General features: G+C 43.4%; 1 protein-coding gene across 3 annotated transcripts in view; it reads right to left on the bottom strand.

Moving 5' to 3' along the window:
- The window catches only part of rhbdl1 (rhomboid, veinlet-like 1 (Drosophila)), a 239,275-nt gene that overhangs the window by 208,932 nt on the left and 2,511 nt on the right, over positions 1-27,832 (bottom strand). The window contains exon 2 of one of the 3 annotated variants that reach the window (XM_048551679.2): positions 10,529-10,869. The exons of the other annotated variants lie outside the window; for them this stretch is intronic. The gene's annotated coding sequence lies outside the window, so the exon portion shown is untranslated. The remainder of the gene's footprint in view (positions 1-10,528; positions 10,870-27,832) is intronic. 3 annotated transcript variants of the gene reach the window in all.

The raw sequence follows: 27,832 nt of genomic DNA on the forward strand, positions 1-27,832 counted from the left end.
TGGATAGGTCGGAGAGAAGATGGACAGGGGATCTGAGGAAGGGTCACCGGACCCAAAACGTTAACTCTGTTTTTCCCTTCACAGATGCTGCCAGACCTGCTGAGCTTTTCCAGCAACTTTGTTTTTGTTCTTGATTTATAGCATTGGCAGTTCTTTTGGTTTTTATTTGAGAAGATGGACAGGTTGTGTCAGGTCAAGGAGGCGGAATGAGAGGGAAGGTTGGACATGGGATGCGGCTAGGGGTGGGGAGATTTTAAAACTGGTGAATTCCATGTTTAAACCATTGAGTTGTCATCAACTAAGGTAGAATTTGATGTGCTGCTCCTCCAGTTTGCAGGCGGTTTCAGTGGGGCACTGGAGGAGGCCCAGGATGGACATGTCACCCAGGGGGTGGGAGAGGGAGTTAAAACAGTTCACAACTGGAAGGTGTTGATGTTTGTCACGAACAGAGCGCAGATGCTCTACAAAACGGCGTCGGAGTCGACACTTGGTCTCGTGGATGTAGAGGAGGCCACATTGGGAGCAGTGGATACAGTAGACCAAGTTGATGGATGTGCAGGTGAACCACTGTCTGATATGAAAAGTTTATTTTGGGCCTGGGATGGGGGTGAGGGGGGAGATGTAGGGGCAGGTGGAGCACCTCCTGCAGTTCCAGGGAAGGGTGCCAGGTGTGGTGGGGTTAGTACAACATACAGTGAAAAGTGTTATACAGTGTTACCACTCTCCGGCGCCATCTTAAAACACAGTAAAGTAAACCAAAACAGAAAAATGAAGAAATAAAGAAAGTGTTCAACTTTACAGGAATAATGGGAGCTGCAGACGCTGGAGAATCTGAGAAAACAAAGTGTGGAGCTAGATGAACACAGCAGGCCAAGCAGCATCTTAGGAGAACAAAAACTGATGTTTTGGGCCTAGACCCTTGCCCGAAACATCAGTTTTTGTACTCCTAAGATGCTGCTTGGCCTGCTGTGCTCATCTAGCTCCACACTTTGTTCAACTTTACGGTCTCCTTCTAGTTAAGTGTTCCATCATGGGCGTGATGGCCAGCCATGAGGATCCTTTGCTGCACCACAGCCACTGGAGAAAAAGCCATCACACTTCAATGGCATCTCACCTCCACCAACGCGTTCGCCACTAGCAACCCTCCATGGACCTCACCAATGCAGACCCATCAATCCTGCCGGGTAACACATGAGCCCAAACTCGATTCCACTGTCACCACGAGTCTGCTTTGGGCCTACCTCGCCCATGCAGCTGCTGCTGATGCCATGACGTCTTGTGCTGAGCCTCAATGTGCCTCCGCCACCACCTCCCCAAAACCAGACACTGCTACTGCTGGGAGCTCAAACTCACCTCCACAGGAGCAGCCGTGAGTTAGCGCTAGGACTGTATCCACAAGGCAGTAGCTGCAAGACATTTAAACTCACCTCTGACACCACTGCCACAGGTCTGCACTGCAGGGTCTGCTGGAGTCCATGCTGCCGGGCCCACTCGGGTCCGCACTTAGGTCCTGCTCGAGCCTGCTCTTAGGGCCCACATAAGGGCTAGTAGGAATTGCAGATGCTGGAGAATCTGAGATAGCAAAGTGTAGAGCTGGATGAACACAGCAGACCAAGCAGCATCAGAGGAGCAGGAAAGCTAGTGTTTTGGGCCTGGACCCTTCTTCAGAACAAGGACCCTGACCCGAAATACCAGCCTTCCTGCTCCTCTGATGCTGCTTGGCCTGCTGTGGTCATCCAGCTCTGCACCAAGATTCTTAAGGAACTTGACAGGCTAGATGTGTGATGGCTGACTTCCCTTGTGGGAGAGATCAGAGAGCTCAATCTCAGAATAAGGAGTTACACATTTAGAACAGAGATGAGGAATTTCTTCTCTCAAAGGGTGGTGAATCTGCAGAATTTTTCACCACAGAGGATTGTTAAGAATGGGTCATTAACTACATTCAAAATGGAAATAAACAGATTTTTAATCAGTAAGGGAATCAAGGGTTGTGGGGAAAGGGCGTAGATATGGAGTTGAATATTATTAGATCAACAATGAGCTCATTGCAAGGCAGAGCAGAGTTAATGGACTGAATGGCCCATTTTTGCTCCTACATCTAATAGCTTTAAGGGCACCCCATGAAAAAGCCTATCCCAATAACTGACTCCAAATGAAAGAGGTTGTATCTACATAAATCTGAGTTTATCTTAAGAATTTTAAATTCAAAATTTGGAATTGGTTATATATGCAGAGAGAAGCAACCTTTGCAGCTATTTAATTATGGTCATAGAACTGTACCTGTGGTACGTGATATGTCTGGCATATTGAATCTTGTCATTTCAGAGGAAAGGCCTATAAGTCATTGAATATAATACCAAATATATGAAGAAACTCTGAGCGGAATCTTATGAGGGTTTGAGTAATATGGGCTCTTGCAAAGTGGGTGGCAAAATCAGAGATGTCCAGCAAGACTTATCTCGATATCAGGAGCATCTTGCTCCATCTTTTACGCTTTTCACAAGTGGCATAGCAAGTTGCCAATTAAAACAGATTGTTCCTTGTTAAAGGCCTTGTGGATGGTGCAACTCGCATCATTAATATTAAGCTTTTTAATCTCACAACTCATCAAACAAGCTGGATGCTGGGAAAACTCAACAAGGTGGTTAGAATGGGTACCTGGTGAATTCAGCTCCATCGAGGGACCTCGATGTTAGTCTCTGGGCACCATCACCTCAGGGTGTGCTCCATGGACACAAGCCACATGTAGCCCTTGGCAACAGACATTGGCATCCAACATGTGCCAGCCTCTATGAACCGTCATGGTCCATCCGTGATCCACTCACTGGATGTTTCTTCGCTTTGATACTTTGCTTCAAGCTTCCCATGGTAACTGTCTTTGTAATGCTGCAGGAAGCACACTGTTTTCACTCACAGACATGCACCCAGTTCCTGAACCAGGCTGCATCTCCGAGCTCTCCACTTCCTCTCACAGCACTCACTCACCTGGATGTTCACAGCATCCCTCTCTTTTTGTACCAAACTCCCTCAGCAAGGGGTACCAGGCTCACGTTGCTTCTGGCTTGCCTTGCTGCAAACCTTTCCTGGTTGTTTGGCGGACCTTAGTCAAGTCAAAGGAGATAGAATTCGCTCAATGTGTCCTGATAAAGCCGTTCAGCACAGAAACTCGTCCATGCTGAGCAGACATCCCAAACTGATCTAGTCCGTTCGCCAGCATTTGGCCCGTACTCCTCTGAAGCATTCCTATTCATATATCCATCCAGATGCCTTGTAAATGTTGTAATTGTACCAGTCTCCACCACTTCCCCTGGCATACACGCACCACGAAATGCATGAAGAAGTTGCCATTTAGGTCCCATTTAGATCTTCCCTCTCCCACCTTAATCTTATGCCGTGTAGTTTTGGACTCCCCTACCCTGGGGGAAAAGACACTGGTGATCCACTCTGTCCATGTCCCCCATGATTCTATAAACCTCTTTAAGGTCTCCAGCACTCTACACCCAGCCCCGAAGGTTCGAAATGGTCAGTCAGCCACTCAGGGTGGTCAGAGTCAAGATCTTGTCCACATCAGGGATAAGGAGCTAGATGTTGGGCAGCTTGCCATTTGTCTTGACTCTTTCTGCCCCACTGGGCGTTGTTTTCCTCCTGGAATAAGGGAGAGATATGTACTCAGGTAGAAGAAACTGGATGGCACAGGTATTAGTTTTGGTGAAGGTGAGGAGGTGTCCTAAGTGAGTGAGTAGGGCAGGCAGCGTTCGTGGTGTTGTGGGTAGGTAAGGGTGAGAGCAAGAGAGGGATGATGTTGCAGGCAATAACAAGCATGGTAGAGCAAAAGTCTTAGAGGGAGGTGGGTACAGTGGCAAAAATACAGTGAATGTGAGGTATCAGAGAGAAGATGGTGACATTTAGGCTGGCAGAGTGGAGAAAGTCATAGAGTCGTACAGCATGGAAACAAAATCCTTCAGTCCAACTCGTCCATGCCAACCAGATATTTTTACTTCCCTAATGTTCATTCCTCGTAATGTAAAGTAAAATGCAATCTTACTTAGAAATGGTATTTGTTTTATCGGTCATCATTTTGAAATATATAAGATGAGACACACCAGGCATTAACTAAATGAATTCACCAGTTTTAATATGTTCATATTTTAGTATAAAGTTAGAAGCAGGAGAAGCTTTGGCATCCCCTTGAGCCTGCTCCAACATACAATGTGTTCTGTATTCCCTTCCACACTGTAGCTCCACATCCCTTGTTATTGTCAACTACAAAAGAGAATCCCAGGTGAAAAGGTTCACACTAGCCATAGGATCCGCCAGGTCAGATGGTGGAATTTGGATTCAATTAAAAAAAGCTGTATTAGGATTCTATTGCTGACCATGAATCTATTGCCAATTGCCAGAAAAGCCCATCTGGTTCACTAATGTCCTTTAGGAAAGGAAGCTGCCATCCTTAACTAGTCTGGCCTACATGTGACTCCAGGGCTGCAGCAATGTGGTTGACTTTTGGGGGGGAAATACGATATTTCAACTGTTTTTCCTATGCAAAGATGTTTCTGGTTTCATTCCTGAGTGGCTGAACTTCAGTTTTAAGATGATTTCCCCTTAAGGAAATTCCATTTTTGTGCCCTATCGAATCCTTTACTATTGACCTTCTTCCTACATTGTTAGGTATTCCTCTTGATAGCTGAGATTGCATTGACCTGGGTGGCAACCTTAGACCAGGTTGGCATGTTCTGGCGCCATAGCATCTGCTGCTATGCTCCTTGGGGAATATGGCATCCTGCCTCTACACCAGCCCATCTGGCAGGGCCTCAGGACCCTGCCTGCAAAGTGGGGTGCCAATTTCAATTACCAGTCAAGTCTGGGGCAAATGCCAGGAACTATGCCAGGCAGCTCCACATTGACAATGCCTATCCGGGTGCACAATGGACTTTTAGCAACGATACTAGAGCAAGGAATGCCAATGAATTCTGGGATATCTGCTAAGTGGCAAATTGTTCCGGAAGATATCTCAATGCAACTTGGACTTAACCAATAAAATGTACGATTCAACCAGTAGTTTTTGATCCAGTATGACATTTTTCAGTTGATCTCACAGGCTTGTACTTTCTTGAACTGTCTGTGATGAGGAACCTTATTAATATTATGGTAGGGCAATGGCCTAGTGTTATTATTGCTGCACTGTTCATCCAGAGACCAAGATAATGTTTGGTGGATCTGAGCTTGAATCCTGCCAGGTCAGATGGTGGAATTTGGATTCAATTAAAAAAACTGTATTAGGATTCTATTGCTGACCATGAATCTATTGCCAATTGCCAGAAAAACCCATCTGGTTCATTAATGTCCTTTAGGAAAGGAAGCTACCATCCTTACCTGGTCTGGCCTACATGTGACTCCAGGCCTGAAGCAATGTGGTTGACTCTGAAATGGCCTCTGAGTAATTAGGTTTTTTTTATTCATTCACGGGATGAGGGCGTCACTGGCCAGGCAGCATTTATTGCCCATCCCTTCATCCCATTTTTGATAATAGAACAATTTTAGCTCTTCTGTGGCCAGAGGCAATTTAAAATTACTGTGAGGGCCCCTGATATCTCCTCTCTTGCCTCCCTCAGCTGCCTGGAATATCTCTTGTCTGGGTCTATGGAATTAGTCACTTAAAAACTAATAAACCCATTAGCACGGCCGGGGACCCCACCGATGACCATGCACCCACCGCCATTGACCATGAGGACACGGCCGGGGACCCCACCGATGACAACTCATATTCCGCCTGGGAACCCTGCAGCCATATGGTATCAATGTGGACTTCACCAGTTTCAAAATCTCCCCTTCCCCCACTGCATCCCTAAACCAGCCCAGTTCATCCCCTCCCCCCACTGCACCACACAACCAGCCCAGCTCTTTCCCCCCCCCCCCTTCTCCCCCACCCACTGCATCCCAAAACCAGTCCAACCTGTCTCTGCCTCCCTAACCGGTTCTTCCTCTCACCCATCCCTTCCTCCCACCCCAAGCCGCACCCCCAGCTACCTACTAACCTCATCCCACCTCCTTGACCTGTCCGTCTTCCCTGGACTGACCTATCCCCTCCCTACCTCCCCACCTACACCCTCTCCACCTATCTTCTTTACTCTCCATCTTCGGTCCGCCTCCCCCTCTCTCCCTATTTATTCCAGTTCCCTCCCCCCATCCCCCTCTCTGATGAAGGGTCTAGGCCCGAAACGTCAGCTTTTGTGCTCCTGAGATGCTGCTTGGCCTGCTGTGTTCATCCAGCCTCACATTTTATTATCTTGGAATCTCCAGCATCTGCAGTTCCCATTGTCTCTGAAACCCATTAGTACCTCCTCTTTCTCTGTGTTAACATTTCTCTAATATTTCACAGTTCACCACCCTGATACTGATACCCTGATACTCATTCTTTTCCATTATGAAGACCATTGGAAGGTATTCATTGAGGACTGCGCCCACATATTCTAGCCCACCCACATGGGGGAGTGTGGGATATAGGGGGATGGGTCTGTTTGGGATGCTTCAAGTGGCGGTGTGGACTTGTTGGGCCAAAGGGCCTGCTTCCCCACTGTAGGGAATCTAATCTAATCTAATCTAATATTATTAAAATTAATTAATTTAAAAATTATTAAAAATTATGAAAATTTTAAAAACCAGGTTTTTGTTTTCATTCACTCACAGAACGTAGGCATCGCTGGACTGCTCAGCATTTATTGCCCATCCCTAGTTGCCCCTTGAGAAGGGGGTGCCTTCTTGAAAGCAGCAGTCCATTTGCATGTGGTACTTTCATCTTCATTGTTAAGGAGACGAGCATTTTATTCCAAATATTCTGAATTAATTTTAAAATCTCCCTGCTTCGAGAATGGAATATGGGCAGAAATTATTCACTAAGTAACATTGTCACTAGCTACTGCCCCAGGAAGGGTTTCCATCACGGTGTGCTCCTGGAAAATACTATCCAAAGCAACTTCAATTATTAAAACACCTCAAAATGAAAGTGAAATAACAAAGTGTGGAGCTGGATGAACACAGCAGGCCAAGCAGCATCTCAGGAGCACAGAAGCTGATGTTTCGGGCCTAGACCCTTCATCAGAAAAGGTGCTCCTAAGATGCTGCTTGGCCTGCTGTGTTCATCCAGCTCCACAATTTGTTATCTCGGATTCTCCAGCATCTGCAGTTCCCATTATCTCTGATACAAAATGAAAGTAAAGCTTATTTTCTGGAATTAAAATTTCTTATTTTGCTCCAAAAGTTAGTGCTGAAACAGTGGGTTTGAATTTCTGCTGCGCAATATCATATTAACACCCACAAATTTAATAAGTAGATTTAGCAACTTCAGGACAAGACACTTTTGTACCAACAACTTACCATGTTTCCTACTGATATCACACATGACGGTTTTGACGCAAAGGTGCAATAGTTAATTACAGCTCATTAAACAAAACTTGGGCAGTGCAAAGTAACAGTGATTGCAGTATCCATGGGATTCCCACCCAGTGATGACACACCACAATTAGTGAGAAATGGGCTGCAACCCAGCATGGAGGTTACTCAAGACAGAAACTATTGCAATTTTCGGACTTGCGTACTGAATCCACAAATTCTCTATTAAAACAATATTGGTTGTTTGATACCAAAGCTTCTGCTTTCACTTGGAGTGTCTAAAAACCTACTAAAAATTATTACTGAACCCCGAGGGATGCCAATATGGAGCCTTCCTGCTCCTCTGATGCTGCTTGGCCTGCTGTGTTCATCCAGCTCTACACCTTGTTATCTCAGATTCACCAACATCTGCGGTTCCTATTATCTCTGGAGCCAAAATGATTGTGTTCAACTGAGCAGGCAAATATAATGCCTTATTCTGTTTCATACACTTTGTAATGTTTCAATTCCAAACAGTTGCAAGTTGGAATGGGCTAGTAATGAAACAACAGGATAAGTCTTCCCTCTCTCAAATATACTTGCCTGCAGATTTTTCAGTTATACATTAATGTATTCCTTTATTTTCCACTTGGTGTTGCATATAAGTAGCAGTGGTGCAATGGTACTGATCAGACAGGTAATGTAGACCCCAGCTAATGTTCAGGTAACAGGAGGTCCAAAACCCCATGGCACATGGCTCAAACTTGAATTCAGTTAATAAATCTGGAATTAGCCAATAGTGACCATGTTGTAAAAACTGATTTAGTTTACTAATACCACTTTGAGGAAAGAAATCTACATTTCAAGGTTTTTGCAACGTGGGATAGTGTCCATACCTCTAATCCAGGAGGCCCAAGTTCACATCCCACCTGTAATAACATCTCTGAACAGGCTGATTAAAATTATCTAAGAGTAACTTTTATTTTACCATATAACGTGTTAGAAATTCCCATAGACCTCATTATGAGTCAAACTGATAGCAACTAAACAGAGGATTTTTGAAGATATGCACTGGTGACAGCTGTTAGCAGCTGACACTTTCAATACCATACCCTACTGCATACAGAGAATGTCACTTCAGTATGTCATCCATTTTTGCAGAAATCTACCTTTTTCAACGGACAGCACATGGGCTGCAGTGGTTGCAGAAGGCAGCTCACCATCACCTTCCCAAAGACAACCAGGGATGGGCAATAAATTCTGGCCTCGCCAGCAACAATCTACTTCCCACAAACAAATAATAACAAGCATAGTGGTTAGCAGGTTGACCCACTACAAATTTTGTTCCATTCTCGTCACAGGCCTTTCTTTGAATTGAAGAGCACAGAAAATAATTACTTTTTTTTAAACTGACATAGAAACTAAAACAACAATGTCAGTAAAACGTCATATTGTCTCATTAAAAGGTATCAGAGTGTAGCGAGGGTAATAGCTTAACATTTATGTTTCTATTTCACTTATATTGGACCTGAATAGCATTCTGGCTGTAAGTGCCATAAAGAGCAATGACTTACATTAACTGCAGTGATTACTACTTTTGCTATGCTACGCTATGTAAGTGTGAGTAACAATGGCCCTGCGCACAAACTCACACTAATCTATCACTTTTGCTTTTGTTTAAGGATATTATTTCTCAAAGATTGTGATATTCATCATTTTATGAATCAGCTTCCTATAACAATCAACCCCATACTCATTTAGTATTTCACAAAAGCGTTTCAACAGTTGTATATCCATGCAGTCCCTTACCCAAACCTTTCTCTGATTTTATTCCACTCACTCACCTATCACACTAATAACACAGGAGTTTCACCCTATTTGCATAGAGCCATACATGAGCTGTCACATATTACATCCGAAGGAATTTCAACCTGCCCACACCATGCTTCAGATAATCTTTCTATAGCACACATGTAGATTTGATTATTATTTTGTCCAAAAAGAATTATTTCTAAGCCTTATGCTTGTTTTGATTCCCGAAGTTATGCGCTACATAACCCAATGCAATTAAATGAAGAACACATCAGAACCTAGAAATGTGGGAAATAGTAGCAGAAGCAGATCATTCGCAACACCCCCAGCCACCACCCACTAGCCCCACCCTGCCTCCAACCCCATGCCTGTTTCACATCCTATCAGATTGTGGCTGATCTATTTGAGCTTCAAATTCCACATTCCCTTCTACCCTATAACCTTTGGTTTTCCTGCCTGACAAAAATCTATCCACATCCATCTTAAAAATATTCAACGACCTTGCTACCACCTCCAGTTGTGGCGGAGAATTCCAAAGGTGGGAATTCTCTGTGGGGAGAAAGAAATTCTCCTCATCTCTGTCTTTAAAGGGTGACCCCTAATTTTAAAACAGTGCCCTCTAGTTCTGGACTGACACACAAGAGGAAGCATCTTTTCTTCCTCCACCTTGGCATGTTCACTCAGGATCTTTTGTGCTTCAATCAAATCGCCCCTCACTCTCCTCTTTTCCAGTGGAAACAAGCCAAGACTGCGTCATCTATCCTCATATGACTCCACATTCATTCCAAATATCAATCTAGTGTAGCCCCTCTGAAACACCTCCAACACATTTACATCCTTCCTTCAATAAATCAACCAAAAGGGTAATTGGGGTGCAGCGGTAGTGTCCCTATTTCTGAATCGGCAGCCCAGGTTTAAGTACCACCTGTTCCAGAGGTGTGTAATAACATCTCTGAACAGGTCAATTTGAAAAAATAGGTTAATTTTTAAAAAGAAGTAAGGCAACCAGAACTGGACACAACACATGCCCTGTATAACTGAAAGCATAGCATCCTTACTTTGATGTTCAGCTGTTCTCATGAAAAAGGATAGAATCCAATTAGTTTTGGTTACACAGTGTACATGCATACCTTTTGTCACTCATGCACCAGAACACCTAAAATCCTCTGTACCCCGCAACTCTGCAGTCATTTTAAGTAGTGCTCTGCTTTTTGATTCTCCATATCAAAGTGAATACTTCACATTTTCCCACATTATATTCCAACTTCAGGATTGTCCTTCCCCACTTACTCACCAAATATATCCATCTGCAGCTTCCTTATATCTGCTTCAAAAGACAGCTTCTTACCTATCTTTCTCTCATCTGTGAATTTGGCTATCGTGCCTTATCTCTCCTCATCCCCTCATTAAGTCATTGAGGTAATTTTGAGGAAAGAATGTGTTCTGAGGAAGGGTCACCAGACCCGAAACGTTAACTCTGTTTTCTCCTCCACAGATGCTGCCAGACCTGTTGAGATTTTCCGGGAACTTTGTTTTTGTTGTAATGTGTTCAGGCCCCAGCAAACTGTGTGTCAAGCAATATTCTGTCATTCGACTTGTTTTCGGCTTTGAGAGCATTCGTAGCATTCACATTGAGAAATGTTTGTAAGTTCATTTCTAGTTCTCTTCCTCTGCCTTGTATCATGTGCTCTATTTAAATGAAGGAAGACAAAGACCTATAAATGTTTTCACAGTACATGTACACCCTACAGATGTGGTCAATTCAATATGGATGATGACAAATTAGTGTTAAATTTCCCATAATGTCCATGGATGTGCAGTCTAGATGGGGTAGCAGTGGAAAATGCAGGTTAAAGGGATAGGGTATGGGGGGCTGGTGGTGGGTCTGGAAGGAATGTTCTTCAGGGGTTCAGTGTGGACTTTATGGGATGAATGGCCTGCTTCCACACTGTATGGATTCCATGATTCCCTTTCTCTCGAGGACCATCAATCACTCTTTTCATTTGTAAATACTTGTAGAAAGTCTTGTTATCTATTTTTATATTTCTAGCTAGCTTCCTTACCTATTCTAATTTCATTCTCCTAATTATTTTTAGTAATTTTCTGCCATTCTTTATACTCTGACTAATCAGCTGATCTGCCTTTCATCTTTTCCTCAAGCTTTTTCTGCCGTTCATTATGATTGTAACAAAGATCCTATCACAATGCCATTATCCCATGTTCCATTCGTATTCCTTGATGTCTTCAATATCAGTCATCTCTGTCTTGAACATTCTCAATGACTGAGCCTCCATGGCCTCTGGAATTGGGAAGAACCTCCATTTTGAGTGAAGAGATTCCTCTTCATCTCAGTCTCAAATGGATTATTCTAAGACTGCATTCCCTGGTTCTTGAAAGACCAGTCAGGAAGTAGGCCATTCAGCCCACCGAGCTTGGTCCATCCTTCAGTAAGATCATGCCTGTTCTGGTTTTGGTCTTAGTTCCACTTTCCTGTCTATCTCAGCCATGAATGTATTCAATGATCCAATTTTACGTGCACTCCATGGGAGAAAATTCCAAACATAAATATCCTCTGAGGGAAAAAATTCCTCGTTATTTTTGCCTTATTTTTAGACTTCGTCTCCAGTTCTGGGTTCCACTACAAGGTGAAATATCCTTTCCTGTTCCTCTGAATTCTAATTAGGGTAGGCCCAGCTACTCAATCTTTCCCCAAAAGACAAACTCTTCCTTCCAGACATCAGCATTGTGCAACTTAATGAAAACTGAAAAATAAAACGCGGTAAATCGGAAACAAAAATAGGAATAGCTGGTAAAACTCAACAGGTCTAGCAGCATCTGTGGAGAGAAATCAGAGTTAATATTTCAGGTCAATTCAACCCAAAACACTAACTCTGACTTCTCTCTACAGATGCTGCCAGACCTGCTGAGCTTTTGCAGCTATTCCTGTTTTTGAGCCTTGTGTAACCTCTCTGGCTGCAATGCAAATGTGTCCCTCCCCTGGCAAAGTGAGCAAAACTCTAAACAGTGTTCTCGGTGTGGCTTCGCCAATGACCTTTATAATCTCAAACTGTTATACCCATTTCACTTACAATCCCTGTTTCCCTTCCTGCTGTGCCTGCGTGCTGTGTGACTTTTTATGACTCATATATAAAGACACTGAGAGACCCTCTCTCTTTAAGTAACATTCTGTTTTTCTACTTTTCCCATTTTTCTCCATCTTCCAAATTTTTGCACCCTCACTTAACTTCTCCAATTCCCTTTGCTGACTCTTTGTATCCTCCTGACAATTTGCTTTCCCATCTGTTTATATCAGCTGATAATTTGGCTACAATACTTTCAGTCCCTTGATCCAAATCATATCACTGGTCCCTGTGGCTCTCCACTTTTTGCTACCCCGAAAGTGACCCACATATCCCAATCCACTGTTAGCCCGTCCTCTTTCCATGCCCACACTATAAGATCTTATTTTCTGCCTATGACTTTTTCATTTAATATGTTAACACGTTGCCTTGGAAAGCCACATACAGTGTATCGACAGTGGCAAGGCTGGTAGAAAGAGCTGTTAAAAATGCTTGCAGTATTCTAGGCTTCATTAATGGGGCATAGAGTAGAAGAGCAGGGAGATGATGTTGAATTTGTATAAGACACTTGTTAGATCTCAGCTGGAGTACTGTGTACATTCCTGGGTGTTACACTTTAGAAAAAGTGGGAATGTATTGGAGAGACTGCAAAAGTGATCACAAGAATATATGACATAGGAGCAGGAGTAGGCCATTCGGTCCTTTGAGCTTACTCTACCATTCAATAAGATCAAGGCTGATCTTTTCATGTCCTCAGTTCTACATACCCACCCTCTCACCGTTATCGTTAATTCCTCTACTATTCAAAACATTATCTATCTTAACTTTAAAAGCATTCAATGAGGAAGCCGCAACTTCTTCATTGGGCAGGGAGTTCCACAGATTCACAACCCTTTAGGTGAAGAAGTTCCTCCTCAACTCTGCCCTAAATTTGGTCCCCCTTAATTTTGAGCCAAGCTGTCTTGTTCTGGTGAACGGTTGCAAGGATGTGACACTTCAGTTGTAAGGATAGTTTGAAGAAATTGAGATGTTTTTTCCTTGGACTGGAGAGGGCCAAGAGGAAATGTGATAGGAATTTGCAAGATCACTCGGGGTCTGTGTAGAATGGATAGGGAGAAAGTGTTCTCACTCGTGAAAGGATCAAGCATCGGAGAGCTCGGTTTTAATGTGTTTTGGAATGGAAACATAAGAATAAAAACTGAGAGAACTGCAGAATCTGTAAATCAGAAACAGAAACAGAAACAGAAATTACTAGAAAAGCTCAGCAGTTCTGGTAGCGTCCGTGGACAGAAATCAGAGTTAATATTTCGGGTCAAGTGACCCTTTCTCAGAACTCAAGAATAAACCTCTTCACAGGGAAGTGGTTCAGGTCCAGAATTCGCTGCCCGGAAGCTCAGGTTCAAATCAATTCTAACAGGCAATAGATGATTATTTGAATAGCAACAAGGGATATGGGGAAAAGGGCAGGAGATTGGCACTAAGTCAAAATGCTTGTGAGCAGGCTGCCAGCATGGGCTCAATGGGTTGAATGGCCTCTTTCTGCTCCATAACAATTCTGTGATTCCTGGTTGTCTTTATTCACCCTGCTTGCTACAATTCTCCATAGCCATTATCATCATAATGACGTGTGACTAATTGGACAAAAATACTTACACTGAGTAAATTTATTGTACATTTTCACATCACAAACACAGAAGTGCCAGACAAGTGAAAAAAATGTATATATTATAGCATAAGGATTCTAACACCGTAAGGCAAAAAAACCTGCCCACTTACCCTCCAGCAGGTACCATAAAACAAAATTGCCACATCGTGACTCGATACTATGGACAAAATCACCACTTTTCAGCCACGATAAGTTTACAAGAAAAAATACTTTTGTTTCAAATTTTGAGGGAGATCAAAGGATTTTGTAATTTACCAAAAAAAATGGACAACCACTGACTTGGGCCTTAAAATTTCAAACACCCTTTGGCGATCATTGGTTATGTATTCTATACCTTCCAGCTCTCACTTTTTAATAAATCATACCGTTCCACCATGGATCATCTAAAAATAACCCCAGCACACATGCTGTTTCATGGCTTTGCACTGAATCATTTCTTTATTTCAGATTCATCCAGCTATTCCATGCTGTCATAGCTATTAAAATAATTATTAAATTATTAAAGTATCGGCGAACAGGAACTTCAGATCTGTCCCCACTGGTGTACATGCTTGTCACATTATAATCAGGTATAAATTTGTTATAGAGACACTGCACCATTGATAGAGTGGACACAGATGGGCTTTTGTGGCATAGTGGTAGTGTCCCTATCTCTATGCTGGAAGGCTTAGATTCATGCCTCAGTTGCTCAAGAGGTGTGTTATAACATCACTGAACAGGTTGACTAGGAAAATATCTGGACTAAACGCAGGGAGGATGGTTGTGTGTGTCTAGAACCAGGGTGCGCTGTCTCAGGATAGGACTGAAATGAGGAAACATTTCTTCACTCAGGGAGCACTGAACCTGTGCAAATCTCTATGACAGAAGGCTGCGGTGACTAAGTCACTAAATATATTCAAGAAAGATGAAATAACTGCACGGAGGCTAGTATCCAGTCACCATGTCACCTTTTGTTTATATGTGCACCGTACACTGGCTGTGATCAGCCAGCTCAGGGTCAGTCCTTGCAGTGAAGAGATTCTGAATCCCCTGCTTATATCGGTCAGCCAGGGCTCCCTGCTAGGCCCGAGCTAACAAACCCCAATCAAGGATCTCATAGTCAACAAGACTCACTTGGTTCCACTCAATATTGAAAGGGACTGATAAATATCCAAATAAAGAAAACCAAAGGACTGCAGATGCTGAAAATCAGAAACAAAAACAGAAATTGCTGAAAAATCTCAGCAGGTCTGGGTGAAGCGATGGCCTAGTGGTATTACCGCTGGACTGTTAATCCAGAGACCCAGGTAATGTTCTGGGGACCTGGATGCGAATACCACCAAGGCACACTGTGGAATTTAACTTCAATAAAATATCTGGAATTAAGAATCTAGTGATGACCATGAGTCGATTGTCAGAAAAACCCATTTGGTTCGCTAATGTTCTTTAGGGAAGGAAACTGCCATCCTTACCTGGTCTAGCCTACATGTGACTCCAGACCCACAGCAAGGAGGTAGCCTCTTAACGGCCTTCTGGGCAATTAGGGATGGGCAATAAATGCTGCCTGGCCAGTGACACCCTCATCCTATGAATGAATAAATTTTAAAAAGTACCTGTGGAGAGAAAGCAGAATTCTGATGCTGCCAGGCCTGCTGAGTTTTTCCAGCAATTTTTATAAATTTCTAGATTTTTAAAGAGAAATGTCACATTGAGATAGATGATCAACGTGATTACATTGAATGGGGAAGCAGGATTAAAGAACTCTCTCTCTTGCTCCCACCGTCTATGCTTAATGAATTGATAGAAAACAGTACTGTAATGTGTAATTATTACACACCATAATTCTAACCATTCAATTGACACCATTATAGATGAAGTTTGGGATATAGATGTTAAATCCAAGCATTACCCATCACAAGAAAAAATTTGAAAAATAGGTTTAAACTCGATTTTTAATAAGGTGGAAAATTACAGTGTGGGAGGGGGCCAGACCCCTTGCCTCTCGCTCTCGAAGGCAGCTTGGTGGAGACACCAGAGACAAGCCTGCCACAAACTGCTATGGGTCAGGCCGATGTGGCGAACGGTTAGAATTCTGTCCCTTCCCAGGGCAAGCGGGTCCCACCCTCTGAAACTGTCAACCGATCTGATTGGCTAACAATTCAATCCAAAGGTTCCCAGTGGCACCGGAACTCAGTCGTGGTTTCACATTTACAAACATCCACTCCCTCCAGCACCGACACTCAGGAGCAGCAGTGTGTACTATCTACAAGATGCAGTGCAGACACTCACACATTCCGTCAGACAGTACTTTCTGAACTCATGACCACTTCCGTCTAGAAGGATAACAACAGCAGATACTTGGGAACACCACCACTTTCAACTTCCCCTTCAAGCCACTCACCATCCTGATTCGGAAATACATCACCGTTCCTTCCCTGTCATTGGGTCAACATTCTGGAATTCCCTCCCTAATGATATTGCATGTTAATCCACATCAGGTGGGCTGCAATGGTTTAAGAAGGCAGCTCGCCACCACCTTCTCAAGGGCAAGTAGGGACGGGCAATAAATGCTGGCCCAGCCAGCGATGCCCACATCCCACAAGTGAATATATAAAAACCTGCAAGATGGAGGCCTGGTGCATCCCAGGGGGAGGTTGGGCAGGGTCGGGGTTGAGGCAAGAGGGGGCAGGCTTTGAAGAATAGGGAGGAAGTGAGTTCGGTAAGGGTGTTGTCCCCAGTAGGCAAAACACCTGTTAAAGATAGCACGCCCTACGCTTTAACACCTTTATAAAGAAAACAGTCTGCCCACTCTCAACCACCTGTCCAGGCCAATCGTATCAGAATAAAGTACTGCAGATTCTGGAGATCTGAAACAAAGACAGAAATTGCTGGAGAGACTGATCAGGCCAGATCTGACGAAGAGTCACTGGACGTGACTCGTTAACTCTGCTTTCTCCTTACAGATGCTGCCAACTATGTTACGACGTGAGTTGGGGTAATATTGCTTGATATTGAATGTTTAACATGTTCGATTGACATATATGATGGCCGACTTCTGAATACGGTGCCCACTCACCCTCAGTTCTCTGGAGCTGAGGTCGGGAGTGGATGGTGACCAAGTTTACAGGCCTCCCCCTGCCAAAAATACATGGGGCAGACGCAGGTAACATTCAATCTCTGGAAAAGCCAACTTTAGTCTGTGTACCACATACAACCCATCTGTACCACGTACAATTGCTCTTCTTGTTTGACACAGGTAAGTTTCCACCTTCTCCGCTGGGCAGCACTGTCATAGGCTGCATGTTCACATACAGGTACATCACACACATGTGACTACAGTTTCATGCAAGGAGCTTATAAGAAGCTAATCTTTATGATCCTCTACCTATTCCTTCTTGTTAGTGAAATCCAACATACTTTCAGGTCACAATCATCAGCTTCACTGCTCACCTACAAAAGCCCAGTTTTGCTAAGAGCAGAACCAATCCAATTTTTGTTCCAAATTCATTCAATCAAAGGAGAAATTGGAGCCTGATCAGAGTCCGATTCCATCACCACAATATTATGAAAGCAGGCTTTTTCAAAGATGTCACATTGTTAAGAATCATCCCAATCCTTTTGGCCAAGGGTGCAATCTCCGAATCTACCCCTGACAATGACTTTCAGCACAAAGCTAAAGGGAATTCCTGCCCATAGATTCCACCAGTTGGAGGTTTGCCTTTGCTATTCAAGCTAACTAAAGGCAGGATTAAGTGAGAGGTGCCCTCCTGGAGCATAACTTGGAAAAAAGGATTAGAATCCATCTTTTATAAAACATAATGATCTCATCCGTGATAACGTGTGTGGGGCTGGATGAACACAGAAGGCCAAGCAGCATCAGAGGAGCAAGAAAGCTGGCGTTTCGGGCCTAGACCCTTCATCAGTATTTAGGTTATCTGGTGGATAGGAAGAAGTTAACTTACAAAATTATTTAGAATACTTTAATGACAATCTGATTTTATAAAAAAAAATGCCTGAGGAGCTTGCTGAGAATTATATCTATGTTTCTCGCTTCTGTAATTAGTCTTTTCATTAGGGGGCGCTGGCAAGGTATCACAGCACTGATGGGTTGGGCTTGGATGTTCAGGGAATCAGAAATGGAGGTAAAATGCACCCTCTTCTGGGCCTGCCATGCCTCCTCTGTCTGAAGCTGTGTGTATTGTCCAGCTCTCAGAAGTAGGACAAAATGATCTACCAGATACATTATCACGCAGCCACTCGTGATGTATCACCGAGGTCAGCACCCTGTAGTTGGTGGGAACATGGACAAAACTTATTGCATTCTTAAGAGGCCTGACAGAGTAAATGTTGACAGAATGTTTCCCCTCATGGGAGAGTCTAGGACGAGAGTGCATAGCCTCAGAATTAAAGGCCGTCAATTTAAGACTGAGATGAGGAGAAATTTCTTCTCTTGGAGGGTTGCAAGTCTTTGGAACTCTTTGCCACAGAGAGCTGTGGGGGCAGAGTCCCTGTGTATACTTACGGCTGAGACAGATAGATTCTTGATCAGTTGGAGAATCCAGTGTTACAAGGAAAGGGCAGGAGAACTGGACTTGAGGAATGTCAATCAGCCATGATTCTATTGAATAGAGGAGCAGGCTCAATGGGCCAAATGGCCTACTCCTGTTCCTATTTGTTACAGTCTTGAGGACCAGAGGTGGAGAGGTTCAACCTCAGGTTAGGCTGAGAGGGTCTGGTGTCATGGTCTCCTCTGCCTGTTCAGGAGAAAATGCATCATGTCCACCTTGACTTCTAGGTCCCTGATGGGACAGCAAGACACCAATTATTGCTTCTTTGCCACATCCAGGGTAAACGTTCCAAACTATGCAGGGCAGGTCCAGACTGACTGTGGTTGACCGGGCTCACAATGGCCTTTTAAAAATGGCACTGGCATCAGAGATCCCAACAGTGGTGAGTGTTTCTAGCTGTAGCGAGTGGGAGAATCAGGGTAGGATCAGGCACTATAGGGGTGTGGTAGGTAGTTACTAAGGCAAATTTGGGATGAAAGTGCAAGAAAACTCGTTAGCCTTCACAGGCAGAAACCAGCCGTCAAACCCAACAAAAATGTCACTTTAACAAAATATGGTCAGATTCAGCTCAAACTCTCCAACTAGTAGTTGAGACTCTCTCAAGCCCCAACAAGATTTCAACCAGGGTTACAAGACTTGAAGCTGAAACTGGGCATTTAGTCAGGGACGGATTGGGAGGGGCGGGGGGGGAAGGAGGTCAAGTTTTAGAGGCTGAGGGGAGGCATAAAGTTGAGTACAATCTTGAGGGGTGTACCCAATTGTAGCCCCAATTGAGAGGTCACCTTTCTCCACTTTCCCTCATGCATGTAATATGGCACTGGAGGTGAAATGAGGTCCTTAAATGGTCACTAATTGCCATCCGAGAACCTCAAAGAGCCTCAGGGTGTGCAGGCTGACTGATGAACTTCCCACTGTGATATGGGGGACAGGTCAGGGTTGGGCAGAAGATGACGTCACTGAGTCACGGAAGCATTACAATGCTGAAGGAAGCCATTAGGCCTATTGTGTCCACATTGGCTCTTCAAATGAGCACCATCGCCTACTGCCAATGTTCTGCTTCATCCCATACCCTTGCACATTATGTCCTTTCAAATAATCACAGAATCCTTGCAATGTGGAAGCAGGACATTCGGCCCATTGAGTCCACACCAATTTTCTGAAGATCATCAAACTCAGATCCACCTATCCTAACCTATCCCATAACCCTGCATTTCCCATGGCTAATCCACCTAGCCTACGCATCCCTGGACGCTATGGGCAATTTGCCATGGCCAATCCACCTAAACTGCACATCTTTGGACTTTGGGAGGAAACTGGAGCACCCAGAAGAAACCCACCCAGACAGCCCATGCAAACTCCACACAGTCTCCTAAGGCTGGATTCAAACCTGGATTCCTGGCACTGTGAGGCAGCAGTGCTAACCGCTGAGCCACCACGCCACCCAACATTCCGATATTCCCTTGAATACCTCAACTGTACCAGCCTCCATTCACAAACAGGCCCATATCCTAACTACATGTTGTGTGCAAAAGGTTTATCTCACATCACATTTGCTTCTTTTGCAAATCACATTAAATGTCTGCCCTCTGGTTCTTGATCTTGTTAAGCGCAGCAACAGTTTGTCTCCATTCACTCCACTTTATTTAATGTTCCATTCTGCTTTATAATACACTGTGGTCAGTAAACTTCAGTTCAGCCTGAATCCTTTCTGAAGTAACTCCACAGAGGTAGGTATCCCATAACCAAGACACCCTTTATTTACATGTGGAGAGTCCTAGACACTGATCCAGCTCCCTCATAGCCAGCTCTCAGAGTGAACAGAACCTCTGACCCTCCTGTTTCTATCTGTCAGCCTGGGCCTGCTGATTGGGCCAAATTAACATCCCCAATCAGTGAATTCATATTCTATGTGGTCCACCTGGCTGACCTCTTACAATCACTGCATTTACCTGTATGAAGTCCTGTTTGCTATTGTCTCATACTCAGTGGTTTCCAGTGACCCCCAGACCTGTTAACTTTCAATGAACTCATGTGCTTAATCTTTGAGACATGCATTGCTCTCCTCCTTTTCCTCTACCTTTAGTGGTTGCACCTTGAGTGGATCTAGATCAGAATTTCCTCCCTAAGTAACTACAGGCTTTTCACATTCCTTTTCTCCCGTAAAGACTACATCCTCTACCATGCTTTTGTTCAACATTCCTAATCCTCCTTTTGTTGGTAAGCAACATTTGAACTGCTAACTGAGGCGAAATTCAGACCAAAGTTCTTACTGGCACATGAAGCAACAATATTGTAGTTATTAGCTAATTATTGCAATCGAACTCTATCAATTAATTCACCAGAATCAAATATGCAATAGGTTGACTCTCAGTGATAGAAAGATTGGGTAAGCTTAGTCTAAAAGATGTAATGCAGCAACTCACCCAGGCTCCTTCCATGGCACTTTCCAAATTCATGACTATTACATCCTAGTCGGACAAGGACAGCATATATATGAAAATGTCACCACCTATAAATTTTCCTCATCCTGACTTAAAAATATATGTTTACTCCTTTAGCGTTGCTGGATCGAAATTGAGAGCTCCTGCCCTAACAATATCGTGGGTCCCCCAACACCTCATGGGCTGGTGCAATTCAAAAAGGCAGCTCGCCACCACCTTCTTAGAAGGCAACTCAACAACAGTGATAAATGCTGGCTTAGCCAGTGATACTCACGTTCTGCAAACAAAAAAGAAGAACTGGCATTTCTCAAATTACTCATACACCTGATCGCAAAATATTACTTATGAAATATACCTGATTTACATTTGAATTGATCAAAGCTGTTTGCTTCCAATCTTTACCATTCTCTCACTTAAATGATGGAGCAGATTTTGACTTCTTATCAGCAGCAGAGAAGCAATGCTCATAGAATATTCCTGTTAATAAGTTTCCCCACATTGAGCACTGACAACTGCAGCCAACAGCAAAGGTAAGTTACAACAGGAGTCAAATCATGTAGGCGGGGCAACTGTGGCTAAAATTATTTTTCCAACAGAAAACTAATCAGATCTGCACCTTCAGAAGGTCCAGAAGGCCTGGGCTCAAATGGCACTGTGTTATGTGGAAAGGGGGTGAGTTTGCTCAGTTGACAGGACAGCTGGTTTACGATGCCTCCAGCATGGGTTCAATTCCAGCTGAGGTTACCATGAAGGACCTTCCCTCTCAACGTCTCCCCTTCCTGAGATATGGTAACCCTCTGGTTGAACCAGCACCAACCATCTCTCTCGAAGGAGAGAGCAGCAATGTGGTACAATAAGACTGTGACAATTTTACCTTCTACCTTTACATAACATGTCTGAATGTGTTGATTAAAAATAACTAATTGAAGCCCACACAGTAAAGTTTCCGGCCTCTTCCTTCCTAATCGACGTTTTATGTTAGGAACCTAATGTCAGTATTAAAATTAGGCCCAGTGCCAAATTCAGCCAAGTGTTTTGGATATCCAGCTGTTAACCTCTTCTAAAATCAAGCTGGTCACCATGACTGGTTGCAATTTTTGACCAATACTGTCGGGCAAGGACACCCAAAACATTTTGACTTGTCATAATCCATCCTGTCTACTCACTTTCGAATTGCAGAAACAGCAATCGTAACATTTTTCACCCATTCCTTTCCCAACAAGAGCGTGACCAAAGTGGTTGTTGTAATAAGCCCACCATAATTCATTCTTTCAATCATTCTGGTTGCTTTGATTTGTATCCTTTCAAGAACAATGCCCTTTCTATGCTGCAGTGGCCAGAACAATACACGTACTGCAAATGTCTTTTCATCAATAATTTTAAATGTAGCGTAATTTCATCATTAATTAGGCGTAATGTTCACTCTTCAATATATACCAATTGTTTTTGCAAATCTGACAAGTGATCACCAAGTGAAATGTTAATTCTGTTTCTTTCTTCTCAGGTACTGCCAGGCCTGCTAAGTGCTTTTAGCATTTTCTTTATTAGTATTTCTGCAATTCTTCTCACACTGCCACTGGCCATTGTTTCAATAGTTTCAGGTTGTATCATCCAGGCCAAAATCATCTCTTTCACGTTTCATACACATCATTTCCTTTCATCTTTTTTACAGCACCTTTGGAATTTTTTGTCCTCAATGCAGTTTGCATTTGTTACAATCACATGAGAAAATGTGATTCCGCTCATCTGTTCTTGACTAACCCTTTTGCTTAGTTGCAAAATATATTTTAATTCTTTTTATGATGCAGTATCAATTAAAATGCAGTTATAGAGCCATAGAGCTGTACAGAATGGAAACAAATCATTCGATCCAACACATACACGCTGAACAGATATCCTAAATTAATTTAGTCCCATTTGCCAGCATTTGGTCCATATCCCTCTAAACCTGCATATTCATGTACCCATCCAGATGCCTTTTAAAATATTGTAACTGTGCCAGCCTCCACCACGTCCCCTGGCAGCTCATTCCACACACGCACCACCCTCTGCGTGAAAAAGTTGTCCCTTATGTCCCTTTTATATCTCTGCCCTCTCATCTTAAACCTATGCCCCTCTAATTTTGGATTTCCAATTCTGGGAAAAAGACTGTGGCTATTCACCCTATCCAAGCCCCTCATGATTTTATAAACCTCTATAAGGTCACCCCTCAGCCTCCGACGGTCCAGGGGAAAGTAGCCCCAGCCTATCCAGCCTCTCCCTGTAGCTCACACCCTCCAACCCTGGCAACATCCTTGTAAATCTTTTCTGAATCCTTTCAAGTTTCACAACATCCTTCCTATAGCAAGGAGAATTGTGCGCAGTATACCAAAAGTGGCCCTAACCAATGTCCTGTGCAGCCGCAACATGACCTCCCAACTCTTACACTCAATGCCCTGACAAATAAAGGCAAGCGTACCAAATACCTTCTTCACTATCCTGTGTACCTGTGACTCCACTTTCAAGGAACTTTGAACCTGTGCCCCATGGTCTCTTAACTCAGTAAAAATGCAGATGCCAATTATAAGGTTTTCTTGAGTCAAAGATGAATTTTATTATCTACTAACCATGTAAAAAATAATAAACATGTGGCATCAAACACATGCACAAATACAGGTGATAAGTTTAAAATGGTCACTCCTGAGATGCTGCTTGGCCTGCTGAGTTCATCCAGCTCTACATTTTGTTATCTTGGATTCTCCAGCATCTGTAGTTCGCATTATCACTGTCTGGTAAAGACAGGAGGAATAAAGGCTACGCAGTTTAGAAGTCTATTCAGTGCTTGAGACGTTGAATTTTTAATCAAAGACCATAGTTGATTAAACATTAGTTCATATCCACAGCAGAGGTAAAGTCTGTAGATACCTTGGGATCTTTTAGAATGGCTGCTCACCCAGCTTGCTTTTTCACAGGGTGCCGTTTTCCTGATGCTGGGGAAAACAGGCAGGGAGAGAGAGAATGTCTTCTAGGTCTTACTTACAAATCCACTTCCTTCTCACTGCTGCTGCTCAGAAACAGCTTTTGAAACAGGATTAATTTGTGGATTCTTGAATCTGTCCCCATTGTCTCTCCAAGTCAAATATTTCACAGGCACTCTTTCGTGTCTAGTTTGTTGAGTTATCATATAATTGTAAATTAAGACAGGGAATTCAAATTTCTTGATATTGACTTAGTTGCCTGTTTTGATGTTATTATATGAAACTATAATTTCAGTGCAGATGGCTTCATTTATTTCACACTGGTCTCCTGTACTTGAATCAACCTGCGCTAGGTGATCATGGCAGCTATACTTGGTCAGTACTTGCCCTATTTTTAAAACAATTTTTAGTCCATATAAAGCCTCAGGTTTAACAATCAAATGAGGGAAGTTAAAACTTGATAGTCCATGTTCACCACTATTTGTTACACATTTGTGTTGATAAAATTTAACTTTCCACCTTCTGTCTGATTTCCAAGTCAATTGAAATACTCCTGTGTCTTTTATTGTTCAGCTTTGCAGCCTTTTTTCTTCTTTCTTTCCAATTTTTTTTTAGCATATACAAAGGTAGCCATTGTGCCTGAGACTCTACACTCCAGTTCAACATTGATTATTTCTTGTAGAGTACTTTGCAAGTGGAATGCCTGTCACCTTCCCATTGCCATGGCATTCTTCCAGTGGGCATGAAACTTGGAGGAAAACACTCTCACCCTGAAGCCGATTAAGGGCTATATCCTGCCGTTGCTGGCATTGCAGCACTGCAAAGTTGGACTTAAAACAACAAAAGAACAAAAGAGCAGTACAGCGCAGGAACAGGCCCTTCAGACCTGAAAGCCGGTGCCGATCATCATGCCCTGACTAAACTGAAAAACAAACCTTCTCCCCTTATTCAGTCCTCAACCTTCTATTTCCTCCCTATTCATGTAACCATCCAGATGCCTCTTAAATGTTGCCAGCATGCCTGCTTCTACCACCTCCTCTGGCAGTGTGTTCTAGGGTCCTACCACTCTCTGCGTGAAAAACATTCCTCATCCATCTCTCTTAAACTTTCCCCTCTGACCTTGACCCTGTATCCCCTTGTAACCAAAACTTCAACCCTGGGGAAAAGCCTCTGACTATCCACCCCCATCTACGCCTCTCATAATTTTGTAGTCCTCCATCAGGTCTCCACTCAGCTGCTGTCTTTCCAATGAAAACAATCCTAGTCTTTCCTCATAACCAAAGCCCTCGAGGCCAGGCAACATCCTGATGAACGTTTTTTGCACTATCTCCAAAGCTTCCAAGTCCTTCTGGTAATGTGGCGACCACCACTGCACACACTTCTCCAAATGTGGCCTAACAAGGGTTTTATCTCGCTGCAACATGATTTGTTAAATCTTGTATTCCATGCTCTGGCCAATGAAGGCAGCATGCCATATGGCTGCTACCACTTTGGGGTAACAACCTGGTGGCTATTAGTTGCCTCCTTTAGAGCTGGATTGGGTGTTGGCCCATTGAATCGGGTGTTCTCAGGACACGTTGATAGTGATGAGACACCATCCCCTTCCTTTCATCGTCCTTCCCTCACCTGGGCCTGTATGACTCACCCTGGCAATGTCTGACCCCATGTGCCTTTCTAAGAGGGTGACATCCGTTACTGGGGTTCTTCAACTGGATGCTGTGCTAGCAACGTCTACCGCTCTTTTTGCTGCTGTTGATGATGCAGGGTCCTCCAACTAGTCCAGATGCTTTTACAGGTAGCCTTTCATATATTAAAGGGACTAAAGCTCAGAGGGTAGCTCATCCACTGAAAGATAACCATTAACAGGACTGACCCAAAACAATGGGGTGGAATTATCTGGCTCATCACTGGGGCCACTGTGCATCATCACAAAATCCAGCCTCAGACAGCTAAGAATCATAGAATCCCTACAGTGAGGATAACAAGCCCTTCAGCCCAACAAGTCTCCAATGAACCTCAAAACAGCACACCCAGACCCATCCCCCTAAAACCCATCTAATCTACACATCCCTGAACACTACGGACAATTTAGCATGGCCAATCCACCTAGCCTGCACATCTTTGGGCTGTGGGAGCAAACCAGAGCACCCGGAGGAAACCCACACAGACACGGGGAGAACATGCAAACTCCACACAGACAGTCGCCCGAGGGTGGAATCGAACCTGGGTCCCTGGTACTATGAGGCTGCAGTGCTAACCACTGAGCCACCGTCCCACCCCAACGCACTTAATAAAATTGGATATTGTAAATCAGGGGCAGAATTGAAAGTTGCTGGAAAAGCTCAGCAGGCGTGGCAGCATCTGTGAAAAAAAAGTCAGAGTTAACGTTTTGGGTCCGGTAACCTTTCCTCTGATCTGCCAGACCTGCTGAGCTTTTCCAGCAACTTCTGTTTCTGCCCCTGAAAAGACATTTATTGGCCTAGACCATACGCTGTGGATACAACTCGAAAGCTTCACCTGAGATTTGCCTCAAGATACACTCAATTATCAACAAATGCTCAAGAATCTTCCCCAGTCATTAGAGTGCACCCAGACTCATATTTGGGTGCAAAAATGCACACACATAGAAATCAGTGAAAACATCAAGAGCCAAAGTAAAAAGCAAATGCGCAACAGTATATTTCTGTTTTGAATTACAGTTCATTGAACAATCATTCATGCACATTAAGCATATTAACTGAAGTCGAATTTTAATTTTTGATGTAACATTTTTGTAGAAAAATGCTTTTAAAGAAGCACATAGTATAGACAGAAGGTCTTAGTTCCGGTAATTTATTTAAAAACGATCAAAAGTTGCTATTAAAATGTTTATATCCTGCTGCACCTGTAAATTTGGGCTGTGTTAAACAACCAGCAATCAAACACAATGAGGGAACACTTGCAGTTCAGAGTCAAGGTTAAGTCCAGTTCTGTAGGCAGAGATCCACTCAGGTTCAATGGATCCATGCACAAGATTCAGGAATACTGAGCTAATTTTGTTTACAGGAATATCTTACTTATGCCCAAAATTTAGCAATCTATTCATGATACTTAATTTGTTTATGCTCAAAATGGACATCAACAAATGCAGAGGAAACTCTATATCACTTTATTTAATTGAAGTTATAACTTTGCCCTTGGTATGTGGTTACAAACCCATATTTAGGATTGACCCAATGCTGACAGCTCTGCATTAAATGTGTCTTTGGTGGGTCACATAGCCCAGAACTATATGGAAAAGCCCGGCAGACATAATCATAGAATCCTTACATGTGGAAGCAGGCCATTCAATCCATCCAGTCCACGTTGACCCTCTGAAAAAATCCCACCCAGAACCATTCCATTAACCTTTCATTTCCCATGGCTAATTCACCTAACCTACACATATAAGCGCTATAGGCAATTTCCCATGGCCATTCCACCTAACCGATACATCTTTGGACTGTGGGAGGAAACCAGAGCACCTGGAGGAAACCCACACAAACGCGGGGAGAATGTGCAAACTCCATGCAAACAGTTGCCCGAGGGTGGAATCGAACCCAGGTCCTTGGCACTATCAGGAAGCAATGCTAAGCACTGAGCTATCATGCTGCCCTTATAATGCCAGCATTTTAAAGTGGCACAGAGGAAAATATTGTATAACAAAATATAACCATATTGGTCATTTTTAAATAGTAAGAATATTTTGACATGTTAAGATCCTAACATATATTTGGGGTTGAATAACAGAAAAAAAACTGCCAAATTTCTAATTACAATTCACTTCCAAACAATAAGGAGCTTATTCACCATAAGATCATGGGTAGAAGGTGCAGGGGAAACATCGTCACTTCCAAGGGTCTCTCCAACTCACTCACACACTATCTGTGGCTCAGTGGTTAGCACTGTTACCTCACAGTGCCCGGGATGTGGGCTCAATTCT

This window comes from Stegostoma tigrinum, chromosome 23, assembly GCF_030684315.1.
Source record: "Stegostoma tigrinum isolate sSteTig4 chromosome 23, sSteTig4.hap1, whole genome shotgun sequence".
Lineage (NCBI taxonomy): Eukaryota > Metazoa > Chordata > Chondrichthyes > Orectolobiformes > Stegostomatidae > Stegostoma > Stegostoma tigrinum.